The sequence below is a fragment of the Eretmochelys imbricata genome, chromosome 14 (genome assembly GCF_965152235.1).
Source record: "Eretmochelys imbricata isolate rEreImb1 chromosome 14, rEreImb1.hap1, whole genome shotgun sequence".
NCBI classification, from domain to species: Eukaryota; Metazoa; Chordata; order Testudines; family Cheloniidae; genus Eretmochelys; species Eretmochelys imbricata.
The window spans coordinates 30,143,566-30,157,400 of NC_135585.1; positions in this window are offsets into that span (position 1 = coordinate 30,143,566).

A 13,835-nucleotide genomic window follows, 5' to 3' on the forward strand; every position below is an offset into this window, starting at 1 on the left:
CCTTCAGGCCCCAACAGCTTCAGAAGCCCAGAGCAGAGCCCCCCCTCCACTGGCCAGGACTCCAGAGCAGGTGTCTGTTCCCCCAGCCCCGGAGCAGCAAGGACCAAAGTGGCAGCAGCTCTTCACGCCCCCACCCCCAGGTCCCCGTGCGGAAGGGGCAGCTGTGTGACGGCTGCTGCTCTCAGTGGGGTTCCCGTGGCTCAGGCCAGACACCTGGGATGGGGACCCCCCCCCATATCCCTGGGAGAGCGTCTGGGCCCAGGGTGTTCACATCCCCGTCCTCACCCCTCCCCCAGCCCAGCCTGGCTCCTCACCTGGAACAAAGCAGTGGCCTCCATCAGCCTGGCTGCTGCCAGAGGCCCAGGTGCTGCCGCTGTCCCCTGCTGAGCTGCCGGTGCTGGGACAGGGACCTTCCCCCTCCTGGCCGGCAGGGGCTGGAAGGGCCTCAGAGACCGGGCAGGGCGATGCCTCCTGATGGGAAGGAGGGCTGGGCTCCTGGGGCCGCTGCTGCCCACACAACAAGCCCCAGAGCCACCCTGCCCGGCGCCCCTCCTGGGCTGGGTCCTGTCTGCCAAACCGCAGCCTGGGCCAGCTCCACTGGGGCCTGGTCGGGGCCTCTCCCAGCTCGGCGCCTGCGCCGGGAGCCTGGTTCCTTTTCCAGAAGGCCGGGCACTTCCGCCGTCTGGCCTGGACGGGAGCTGCTTCCCCGCCAGCGGGGACGCAGGGCTTGCTCTGCCCCTTGGGAAGTCGGCAGCTGCTTCCCTCAGGCTCTGGGGCCACCTGCAGAGCCTTCCTCCGCAACATCCGCAGGAGCCTGGCCATCCTGGAACCGAGCGGGGAGCAGGGGTGAGACTGGGCTCAAGGCAGCCTTTCACTCATGGGCCTTTTCCTTCCCTCCTCCTCCCTGCTCCAACCACAACAGCCCCTTCTGCCCCCACAGGAGTGCAGGGAGTGCCATCTACACACACGGGCAGGAGTTCATTGCATGATCTGCTCCCAACGTTCCCCCTCGTAATCCCTGCTGCTGCAATAGCCAGGAAGTCTCATCCTTTTCCAGCAATGGGGTCAGTCCCAAAGACAATCGGTTCCTCTGGACAAGCAGTCCCCTCCTGTCGTCCCAGGCGACTCTCCCACCCAGGCTAGAGAAGGAAGAGAACCCAGGAGTCCGGACTTCTCCTGGGAAACCATTCCCCATGTCAAAGTCACAAAGACCCTAGGCACAGGAAGAGCAGGGCCCTCCTTGTTCCCCCTTGATTTCCAGACTCAGCAGCTCACAGGGTCTGGCCCAGCTCCGAGACTCTCAGCCTGGGGAACGGTGTCCCACAAGGGAAGGGCTGGGAGCCCCATTGCTGGAACCTTTCCAAACACACTGGAGACGGCTCTGGAGAAGCCCCTGCCTGGCCTAAGAATGAGGAGCTCTTGGGGGCTGTTTGCAAAGGAAATCCCCCTTTGGAGATAGTCTCTCCCCATTTCTGCCTCTCCCTAGACAGACAGGGGAAGCCACCGAGGAACCCGAATGCCACTCACTTGCTCTCAGTGATGGGATGATGGATGGCGGATGTTCAGGGTCAGCAGACTTCCCACGCCCTCCTCCTCACTCTCCAAGCCCAAGGCAGGCTGGAGAGGGTGGTGACCTCAGGAGTTACCCTGCCCAGCCAGCAGGCAGGGTGATGACACGAGGGCGATCGACTAGCTGTGAAAACAAGAGTCTGTCTTATTGCCAAGGGACGGAGAAACTCAGCCAGCAGCAGGGGGGTGCAGAACACTGCCCTAGGGCGGAGGTGACAGCGCCTCCAGGATCCTGACATCCCAGCACTTTACACACCTTCCTGGAGCCTCCCAAACCCACTGAGCTGTAGCCATGGGACCCTAAACTGACTGACGGCAAACGGGCCTCAGCTAGGAGCACAGGGTCACACTGAGTGTCAGAGCCATGGATGGAGCCCTTCACTAACCACTGCCGCACACTCCCTCCACAGCTGGCAATTGCAACCAGGCCCTAATGGCTGGTCCCCCTGCCTTTGAGAGGGAGGGTGACTCCTGCTTCCATTGCTGCCTCTTGATCTGTGGGACTTTGGGCAAGTTGCTCCCCCTCTCCATGCTCTCTGGGACTCACATCCCTGAATGGGCTTTAAAAAAAACAATGGTTAAAGTTTGGCCCCAACTAGTTCTTGTTTCTCGAGACTAGCCATATCAGCAAAGTTTAGAATTCTTGACATTCAACACCTGGAAACATCCCTTTCTCCTTCGCAGATGGCCTTAACATCCCTTATCTCACCCAGGCTCCCTGCTGCCTGGAATTAGAGAATTGACCCTATTCCCACTGGACCTACCCAAGGTGTCACACAGCAAAGCGTGACGGAGCCAGAAAGAGAAGACAACAATCCTGACTCCTGTTCTAACTAACAGACAACAACACCCTCCCCTCCCCCCCCCAAGGCAGGGATAAAGCCCAGGAAATAAGGTGTGAACATTTTCATGGAAACCGTTTTCTGTCTGAAAATCCATTCAGATAAAACCACTTTGTTTCTTGAAATCATAAGAAGTAGGATGAAAATTCTTTGCAAAAATATTTGTTTGCAAAACAAGAGCATCTCCTGTTTGTCACAATGCATTCAACTGTCTCGTCGTACACAAAGGGGAGACACTATGATCTAGCAAAAAGAAAAAGGAGTACTTGTGGCACCTTAGAGACTAACGAATTTATTTGAGCATAAGCTTTCGTGAGCTCCAGCTCACTTCATCGGATGCATCTGTAGCTCACGACAGCTGTAGCTCACGAAAGCTTATACTGAAATAAATTCGTTAGTCTCTAAGGTGCCACAAGTCCTCCTGTTCTTTTTTGCAAATACAGACTAACACGGCTGCTACTCTGAAACCCACTATTATCTAGAAAATTAGATGAGATGCTTCAGTCTGAGCTAAGTAGTTGCTGCTCTTCACAATTTCAAAAGAATAAAATACAAATAAAAGAGAATATTATGTCATAATCGGATATGGCTCAGTGTGATAGGACACCCCTAGTCTGCACTGCTCCAAGTGACACTTTTCAGTGGATCCCCAGCATCCACCCATGGCGAGGTAGGTGGGAGAGGATTGTTATTCGTACTTGACAGAAGGAGAAACAAAGGCTGAGAAAGGAGCAGGGACTTGTCTTAGCTGATGCTGCCAGTCCGTAGCAGAATTGCTCTCAAATGAGCTACAGACCAGCAATTGTTCATAGTAATTATGCAGCAAGTATTTGAGAAGAATTGGATTGTTCAAGAGGATATTGAACTGCTCCGAGACAATGAATGGAGAGCAGCATCCACATTGGTCAGACATATAACTGGTTGTGACTTATTTGCTTGGTCATAAAAGAGAACAACAAAGACTAGAGTTTCCTCCCTGTCAATAGCTCCCTCCTCAGCCAATCAAGGTTGAGACTTTGAGGGGTGGGAGGCTAAGGGTTCTCATTAAATAGCCCAAAGAATGGCCCTGGTCACCACCGAGGCGATCATTCTCGGAGCCCTATTCCAGTCTCACCTCTCTGTGAGGGCCTCCCACAACCCCCGCTCCACACACAGAGCTCCTGGTGGTGGGAGGAGAGCAGAGGAAAATGACAAAGGAAGCAAGAAGAGAAAGGTAGGAGGGACAGAGGAAAAGGGAAAACAAAAAGGAGAAAAAACAACATCCCCAGTGATTCTAAGGGACAAAGTCCTAGGTCGGAAATAAAATACTTCCCCCACAATCTAATGTTTTCCTTTCCTAAAAATCAACCGGCACCTGCTGGATCAGACTGAAGAGGTTCCAAACCTCTCTGAGGCTCTTACCTTCTATACAGGGATGTCTGTTTTCGATCAAAACCACTACAAGAAAAGGAGAAAACTCCGAAGAGGGTCCTCCTTGCGCTCACAAATGTGAAAGTGAATGCTCTCTCAGTCCTCCAGGAGAGACCTCGAGAAGGAGACGTGCTGAAGCAAAGCCACAGGGATCTCCGAGCTTGCCCCTGTCCTGCACCCCTGTCCTGCCTGGCTGATGTCAAGATCTCTCTGTGAGATCATCGCCTCCCCGCCACCTTTGTCCAATAGGCTGAGGTCCTGCCAAAGGCCCTTGTGATGTCACTGCCACACCCACCCCTCCCCTGCAGTGCTGATGTCCTGCCCCTGTCCAGCCACATTGGATGTTTCAGCCGCTTCCCCTGGATCACCCCACTCAATGACTCTTCCTTGTGGGGATGACACACACTACACAGTATAACACAGAGCTTCTTCCCCAGGCCGCAATTAGGTTTTCACAAGTTAGTTGACTTTATGGCCAGAAGCAACCGTTAGAGCATTTAATCTCATCCCCTGCGTATCCTAAGGCCTCCTGTATATCAGAAGAGCTGGGCTTTTCTTTTACTCAAATGTTTTCCAGAAAGGCATCTAGCCTTTATTCGAAGAGATCAAGAGATGGAGAATCCATTATTTCTCTTGGTAGTTTGTGCCAATGACAAATCACCCTCTTACAAATCCGGGTCTTATTGTCATTATACTTTTTCTGATTTCTGCTTCCATCCATGGGGTCTTGTCATGCCTTTCTCTGCTACATAAAAGAGCCCTTTTATACTCAACATTTTCTCTCCATGAAGTCAAGCAACTCACCTCTCATTTGTCTTTTGTGTATACTAAACAGATTGAGCTTTTTCAATGTCTCATTAGAAGGCATCATCCCCATCACTCAATTATGAATCTTTTCTGTACCCTCGCCAATTGTTTTAACATAATATTCAAAATGTGGACACAAGAACTGGATTCAACATTCCAGCATCAGTCTCACCAATGCTCTTTCACTTCCCTTTCCATTCCCACTACTCTATCCAACCAAGAATGGCTTAAACCTTTCTTAACACAGTTTCACATTGACAGACCGTGCTGAGCAGCTCGTCCTCTATGGACCCAAAATCCTTTTCAGGGTCCCTGCTTTCCAGCGGATTGTCCCCCATTCTGTAGGGTGCCACCTGACTCCTTTGTTACTGAAGCTATGGGGTTACATTTGGCTTTATTTAAACCTAATTATTTCGTAAGTATTTTAGAAGAACTAGCCCATTAGAGAGAGAATCGTGAATTACTCCAAGACAATGAATGGAGAAAAGTGGCAAGAGCAATCAAATACATGTTTGGTTATGGCCTATTTCCTTGGTCTTAAAAGAGAGTAACGAGGACCTGAGTCTCCTCCCTCACCATAGCCCCAAGCTCCCCCAATCAGCATTGAGACTCTGAGAAGCAGAAAGCTGAGAGTCCTCACCAGATGTCTCGGGTCACCACCGGAGAGAGTCACTCTTAGAGCACCATTCCAGCAACACGTCTTTGGGAGCAACCCCCCATCCCCAACTCCACATGCACAGACAGGTCCTGGTGGTGAAACGAAAGCAGGGGAAAAGGACAAAGATGCAAGAGAAGACGAGAAAGGAGCGAGAGACAGGAAAAGGGAAAACAAAAAGGAGAAACCCCAGTGTCCCCAGTAATTCTAAGGGACAAAGTCCTAGGTCTGAATTAAAATGCTGCCCCCACAATCTAGTGTTTTACTTTCCTAAAAATCAGCTGGCACCTGATGGATCAGACTGAACAGGTTCCAAACCTCTACGAGGCTCTTACCTTCTATACAGGAACGTCTGTTTTTTGAGCAAAACCACAACAAGAAAAGGAGAAAACTCCGAAGAGGGTCCTCCTTGCGCTCGCAAATGTGAAAGTGAATGCTCTCTCAGTCCTCCAGGAGAGACCTCGAGAAGGAGACGTGCTGAAGCAAAGCCACAGGGATCTCCGAGCTTGCCCCTGTCCTGCACCCCTGTCCTGCCTGGCTGATGTCAAGATCTCTCTGTGAGATCATCGCCTCCCCGCCACCTTTGTCCAATAGGCTGAGGTCCTGCCAAAGGCCCTTGTGATGTCACTGCCACACCCACCCCTCCCCTGCAGTGCTGATGTCCTGCCCCTGTCCAGCTACATTGGATGTTTCAGCTGCTTCCCCTGGATCACCCCTCTCAATGAGCATTCATTGTGGGCTCAAGCCGAACACGGTTAAACATCAGAGGCTTCTCCCCGTGCTATGCTCAGTTTTTCATAAATTAGCAGACTTTATGGACAGAAGACACAATTAGAGCATGTCATCTGACCCCCTGCATATCACATGCTTTCTGTAGAGCATAGGAGCTAGTTTTTGACTACACACGTTCCAGAAAGGCATCTAGTCTTCATTAGAAGACATCAGGAGGTGGGGAATTCCCACCACTTCCCCTTCTGGTTTGTTCCTTTGGTGATTCATCCTCACGGTTGAATATGTGTGCCCTCTTTCTAATATGAATTGGTCTCTTTTGAGTTTCCAGCCACTGGGTCTTGTTATTCTTTTCTCTGCTAGATTAATGAGCCCTTTCATACCCAATATTTTCTCTCCATGAAGTCACTTCAAGACTTCAATGACGTCACCTCCCGATCTTTTTTGTCATCTAAACAGGCTGAGCTCTTTCAATAGCTTATTCTCAGGCATTTTTCTCCAGCCCTCAAAATGTTTCATTGCTTTTTGCTGCCCCATCTCCAATATTTCCAAATCTTTTTTCAAAGGTGGATGCCAAAACTGCATGCAGGATTCCATGATCAGTCTTCCTCATGGTTTCAGAGTAACAGCCATGTTAGTCTGTATTCGCAAAAAGAAAAGGAGTACTTGTGGCACCTTAGAGACTAACCAATTTATTTGAGCATAAGCTTTCGTGAGCTACAGCTCACTTCATCGGATACATACTGTGGAAAGTGTAGAAGATCTTTTTATATACATACAAAGCATGAAAAAATACCTCCTCCCACCCCACTCTCCTGCTACTAATAGCTTATCTAAAGTGGTCACTCTCCTTACAATGTGTATGATAATCAAGTTGGGCCATTTCCAGCACAAATCGAGGTTTTCTCACACACACACCCACCGCACACACACAAACCCACTCTCCTGCTGGGAATAGCTTATCTAAAGTGACCACTCTCCTTACAATGTGTATGATAATCAAGGTGGGCCATTTCCAGCACAAATCCAATTTTTTTCATGCTTTGCCACAAGTACTCCTTTTCTTCCTCATGGTGTGTCACCTCCCTATGCTCCTCACTGCTCTTTTCATCCATCTAATGATGGCTTTAGCCCTCTTCACCACAGCATCACCCTGGGTGCTCATGTTGAATGGCTTGCCTAGCATGGCCCTAAATCCTCTTCACTTTCAGTGCTTTCCTGGATACATTTCTCCACTCTGTAGGTGTGGCCTGCATGCTTTGTCGCTAGCTATAGGACCCTTCCTTTGGTTCTTTTCCAACTTGTTTTCTTTGAATGGCTCCACTTTATCAAGGGATCCGATTGCTCTGTGTCACTGCCCTCTCCTCATCATTAATTACCACTCTGCTACTATTTTATCACCCACCAACGTTAGCAGCAGTGATATTTTATTTGGGTTGCAGTTCATTAATATTTATTTTCAAGAATTAGTCCTTGAGAGCCTCTTCATATCCCTCGTGCCCATAACCTGCTCCACACAGCACAGTGAGAAAAGGCCGCCCAGCCCAGCTGTGCCCTAGGGGCTAAGCACAGAACAAATGTAGGAGCTTGTGTCATCCATACCTTCTGAACAACATGTGGGGGTCATCAGCTTACAAAGACACTCTAGACCGGTAGCATAGACAGGCCCCAAATGTATCGAAGTGTCCCGCCTTGAAAAACAGAAGACAAAAAAACATAACCTTGCGTAGCTTTATTTTATAGTCATGGAAACTGAGGCACACAGAAGCAAAGAGATTCGCTCATGGTCAAAAAGTCAGGAATAGAAAATGGCCAATCTGCTGATAGTCAGTCCTGGGCCCTAGCCGTGTTTGTCCTGGCCTCTCTGCTTCAGCTCCAGTAACAACCCGAGTGGAGGTTTTCTTCCTCTCCGTGTCCCTTAACTTCACGTCACTGGAGAAGAAAGATTGTTTCTGACCAGCTGGCTCTAATGCTTAAAAACCTTCATTTTTTTCTTTCGCTAGGAGGATAACGCTGGACGTTTTCTCTCATTCACTTTCCTTTGGAATAATTTCAGTCCAGTCCAAAGGATTTCCTTTTCCATTGTGTCTTCAGCACCTTTCCTAGCAAACAGTTCCTGTTCGAGCACAGGTTTCCAGTTTCAGGCTGTCCCAGGGTGAGATGGCCATGAAAGGGGTAGTAGCTCAACTGAAGCTATCCCCAGGTGAAGGGAATAAGTGCAGGGGTCACATGGGAAGGAGCAGCATGTAACTAGGATCCAGGCCTGTTGGGCGATATAAGAACAGCCTGTGCTCAGCCAGGAGAGAGACCCGCAATGGGAGCAGGCCTGGGAGGGGCTTGGATAGTCCTTTCAAGTCAGTTTTGGTACACAGCAGGGGATGGAACAGCCAAGCTGCTAGGGTTGGGAGCTGGGCCTCCTGGCAGTGTCCAGGAACAAAAGCACAGCACCTGCCAGGAAGGGAGTCCCCACAGAGGGACACCGTAATCTCCCAGGGAGGGAAAAGGCTCTCACTGCCATTTCTTAACCTCATGGGGTGTTCTCCTGCTCTGCCAACCCCACCCCTATTTCAGCATCTCCAGGTGCCTGAGGAAGCAGGCACCAGAGGCCATCCTGCAGCTGGGACAGAGATGGAGGTTGATGACCTACCTGCCCGTGGTGACCATGGTGCAGGACAGCCCTCAGGACATGCGAATGCAGCTCCAGATCTGCAGAATGCACCTTCCCTTTGCTGGCACGAGACCTTGCAGGTTGCGGGAGGTGAGACAGGCACTAACTTTTGGTAACCCTCAGTGGGATCAGAGGGTAATGGTTTGTAGAAAGTGGTGTTGGAGAGCTTTACAAAAACTAGGCAAGCCATTTACAACACACACTTTGTTTCTCTACAAAAGAAAAAGTACACTAAACTATCTAAACTACTACATGCCACAAGGGGCCACAACAGTGGTTCCCTTAACCCACCCAGCAATATTGTTAATGTCTCCAACTATACTCTTAGCCCAGCAGAAGAATCTATCCCATCTCAGGGCCTCTCCTTCTGCCCCTCCACCCCCACGAATATGATACCGTTCTGTGGTGACCTAGAATCCTATTTTCGATGTCTCCGACTCAAGGAATATTTCTCACACCTCTGAACAACATACTAACCCACAGAGAGCTTCCTACCAAGAAGACAAAAAGAAGGATTCTGGGTGGACTCCTCCTGAAGGTCGAAACAACAGACTGGACTTCTACAGAGAGTGCTTCCGCCGACGTGCACGGGCTGAAATTGTGGAAAGCAACATCACTTGCCCCATAACCTCAGCCGTGCAGAACACAACGCCATCCACAGCCTCAGAAACAGCTCAGACATCATAATCAAAAAGGCTGACAAAGGAGGTGCTGTCGTCATCATGAATAGGTCAGAATATAAACAAGAGGCTGCTAGGCAGGTCTCCAACACCACTTTCTACAAGCCATTACCCTCTGATCCCACTGCGGGTTACCAAAAGAAACTACACCATCTGCTCAAGAAACTCCCTGAAAAAGCACAAGAACAAATCCGCACAGACACACCCCTAGAACCCCGACCTGGGATATTCTATCTGCTACCCAAGATCCATAAACCTGGAACTCCTGGGCGCCCCATCACCTCAGGCATTGGCACCCTGACAGCAGGATTGTCTGGCTATGTAGACTCTCTCCTCAGGCCCTATGCTACCAGCACTCCCAGCTATCTTTCAGACACCACTGACTTCCTGAGGAAACTACAATCCATCGGTGATCTTCCTGAAAACACCATCCTGGCCACTATGGATGTAGAAGCCCTCTACACCAACATTCCACACAAAGATGGACTACAAGCCGTCAAGAACAGTATCCCCGATAATGTCACGGCAAACCTGGTGGCTGAACTTTGTGACTTTGTCCTCACCCATAACTCTTTCATATTTGGGGACCATGTATACCTTCAAGTCGGCCGGATTGCTATGGGTACCGGCATGGCTCCACAGTATGCCTGCATTTTTATGGCTGACTTAGAATAACGCTTCCTCAGCTCTCGTCCCCTAATGCCCCTACTCTACTTGGGCTACATTGATGACACCTTCATCATCTGGACCCATGGAAAAGAAGCCCTTGAGGAATTCCACCATGATTTCAACAATTTGCGTCCCACCATCATCCTCAGCCTGGACCAGTCCACACAAGAGATCCACTTCCTGGACACTACAGTGCTAATAAGCGATGGTCACATAAACACCACCCTATACTGGAAACCTATTGACCGCTATACTTACCTACATGCCTCTAGCTTCCAACCAGGACACACCACACGATCCATTGTCTACAGCCAAACTCTACGATACAACCACATTTGCTCCAACCCCTCAGGCAGAGACAAATATCTACAAGATCTCTATCAAGCATTCTTACAACTACAATACCCACCTGCTGAAGTGAAGAAACAGATTGACAAGCCAGAAGAGTACCCAGAAGTTACCTACTACAGGACAGGCCCAACAAAGAAAATAACAGAGCGCCACTAGCCATCACCTTCAGCCCCCAACTAAAACCTCTCCAATGCATCATCAAGGATCTACAACCTATCCTGAAGGACGCCCCATCACTCTCACAGATCTTTGGAGACAGGCCAGTCCTTGTGTACAGACAGCCCCCCAACCTGAAGCAAATACTCACCAGCAACCACACACCACACAACAGAACCAGTAACCCAGGATCCTATCCTTGCAACAAAGCCCGTTGCCAACTGTGTCCACATATCTATTCAGGGGACACCATCATAGGGCCTAATCACATCAGCCACACTATCAGAGGCTTGTTCACCTGCACATCTACCAATGTGATATATGCCATCATGTGCCAGCAATGCCCCTCTGCCATGTACATTGGCCAAACTGGACAGTCTCTACATAAAAGAATAAATGGACACAAATCAGACCGTCAAGTATTATAACATTCAAAAACCAGTCGGAGAACACTTCAATCTCTCTGGTCACTCGAACTCAGACCTAAAAGGGGCAATTCTTCAACAACAAAAAACTTCAAAAACAGACTCCAAGGAGAGACTGCTGAATTGGAATTAATTTGCAAACTGGATACAATTAATTTAGGCTTGAATAAAGACTGGGAGTGGATGTGTCATTACACAAAGTAAAACTATTTCCCCTTGTTTATTTCCCCCCCTACTGTTCTTGTCAACTGCTGGAAATGGCCCACCTTGATTATCACTACAAAAGGTTTTATTCACCCTCCGCCCCCTCCCCCGCCCATCTCTGTTCTCCTGCTGGTAATAGCTCACCTTTCCTGATCACTCTTGTTACAGTCTGTATGGTAACACCAATTCTTTCATGTTCTTTATGTATATAAAATCTCCACACTGTATTTTCCATCGCATGCATCCGATGAAGTGAGGTGTAGCTCATGAAAGCTTACGCTCAAATGTCTTTGTTAGTCTCTAAGGTGCCACAAGTCCTCCTTTTCTTTTTGCGGATACAGACTAACATGGCTGCTACTCTGAAACAGTGTTAGTCTTGCAGATGCAGACTAACACGGCTGCTACTCTGCCATGCCTCCACCCACTTTAACCCAAAACAAACTCAGGTTTTGGGTCAAAGGGGGTAGAGGCATGGAAGAGAGTATATAGTGAACAAAAGATTGATTTTAAAAGTGTCAGAACAATATTGTGAAAACAGGAAATTCCTAGTCTTGACAATCTTTCACGAAAACCCTTGCATTCCAAAAATAGTCACTTTTCTACAGACAATCCTTCCTTTGGAAAAGATTTTCAACCGTGTCTAGAAATTGCTCCCAGGTCAGTGTCTCTCTGAGCGTGGGCTGCACTCATTTGCCCTCCCCTTCCCCTGGGGATGTGTATGAAGCACTAGTTAGAGGGGTACAGAGGAGGTATAAATAAAGATGATTAGGTCTTGACGAATACACATGTGGAGGGTGTGGGGGGAGAGAGACATGACTGATTGTATTGTCCTGAAGTAGTGCACAGCTTCCAAAGATTTGGTGAATGCTTCTTTGGGGGTCTGATTCTGCAAACCAACTTCCAGGAGCATCAGATGTGCATCTGACAAGGCCCTGCTCCCTCCTCATGTCCAGGCCACTTGGCCAGTGGCTTGGCATGAGTAACTCTGATGCTGGACTACCATTTTCCTACCCCTGCCTCTATGTGCATTGTGAGCAGCTGCACTGCTGCACATCCAAGTGGCTAAAGAACCATCAACAGGCTTCACTCTTCTTCACTCTCTGGTCACGCAATTACAGACATGAAAGTTGCGATATTACAACAGAAAAACTTCAGAAACAGACTCCAACCAGAGACTGCTGAATTGGAATTCATTTGCAAATTGGATACAATTAACTTAGGCTTGAATAGAGACTGGGAGTGGTTGAGTCATTATGCAAGGTAACCTATTTCCCCTTGTTTATTCTTTCCCCCTCCCCCCCACTGTTCCTCAGACATTCTTGTTAAACCCTGGATTTGTGCTGGAAATGGCCCACATTGATTATCATACACACTGTAAGGAGAGTGATCACTTTAGATGAGCTATTACCAGCAGAAGAGTGGGGTGGGGGAGAGAAAATCTTTTGAAGTGATAAACACCCATTTTTTCATGGTCTGTGTGTATAAAACATCCTCACTGTGTTTTCCACTTTATGCATCTGATGAAGTGAGCTGTAGCTCACGAAAGCTTATGCTCAAATAAATTGATTAGTCTCTAAGGTGCCACAAATCCTCCTTTTCTTTTTGCGAATACAGACGAACACAGCTGCTACTCTGAAACCTGACTACACAGAGTGCTGTCATTTGCACAAAGATAAAATGGAGAAATGTTGTGTGTGTTTAACCTCTTTCAAACAATGGGCTCTTAAATGTTGCAAATAATTTCTAGCTCAACCAGAAGTTAGGGGCTTGAGGTAGGAGTCTCCCAGGCATTGTCTTCACTGCAAAAGTGTGTTTACACAGAGATAGCTAACTTGATGTAAAATCCGTGTGGAGACATAGAATAGAAACATAAAATATCAGGGTGGGAAGGGACCTCAGGTGCTCATCTAGTCCAACCCCCTGCTAAAAGCAGGACCAATCCCCAATTAAATCATCCCAGCCAGGGCTTTGTCAAGCCTGACCTTAAAAACTTCTAAGGAAGGAAATTCTACCACCTCCCTAGGTAACGCATTCCAGTGTTTCACCACCCTCCTAGTGAAAACGTTTTTCCTAATATCCAACCTAAACCTCCCCCACTGCAACTTGAGACCATTATTCCTTGTCCTGTCCTCTTCTACCGCTGAGAATAGTGGAGAACCATCCTCTCTGGAACCACCTCTCAGGTAGTTGAAAGCAGGTAGTATCAAATCCCCCCTCATTCTTCTCTTCTGCAGACTAAGCAATCCCAGTTCCCTCAGCCTCTCCTCATAAGTCATGTGTTCCAGACCCCTAATCATTTTTGTTGCCCTTCACTGGACTCTGTCCAATTTATCCACATCCTTCTTGTAGTGTGGGGCCCAAAACTGGACACAGTACTCCAGATGAGGCCTCACCAATGTCGAATAGAGGGGAACGATCACGTCCCTCGATCTGCTTGCTATGCCCCTACTTATACATCCCAAAATGCCATTGGCCTTCTTGGCAACAAGGGCACACTGCTGACTCATATCCAGCTTCTCGTCCACTGTCACCCCTAGGTCCTTTTCCGCAGAACTGCTGCCTAGCCATTCGGTCCCTAGTCTGTAGCTGTGCATTGGGTTCTTCCGTCCTTAGTGCAGGACCCTGCACTTATCCTTATTGAACCTCATCAGATTTCTTTTGGCCTAATCC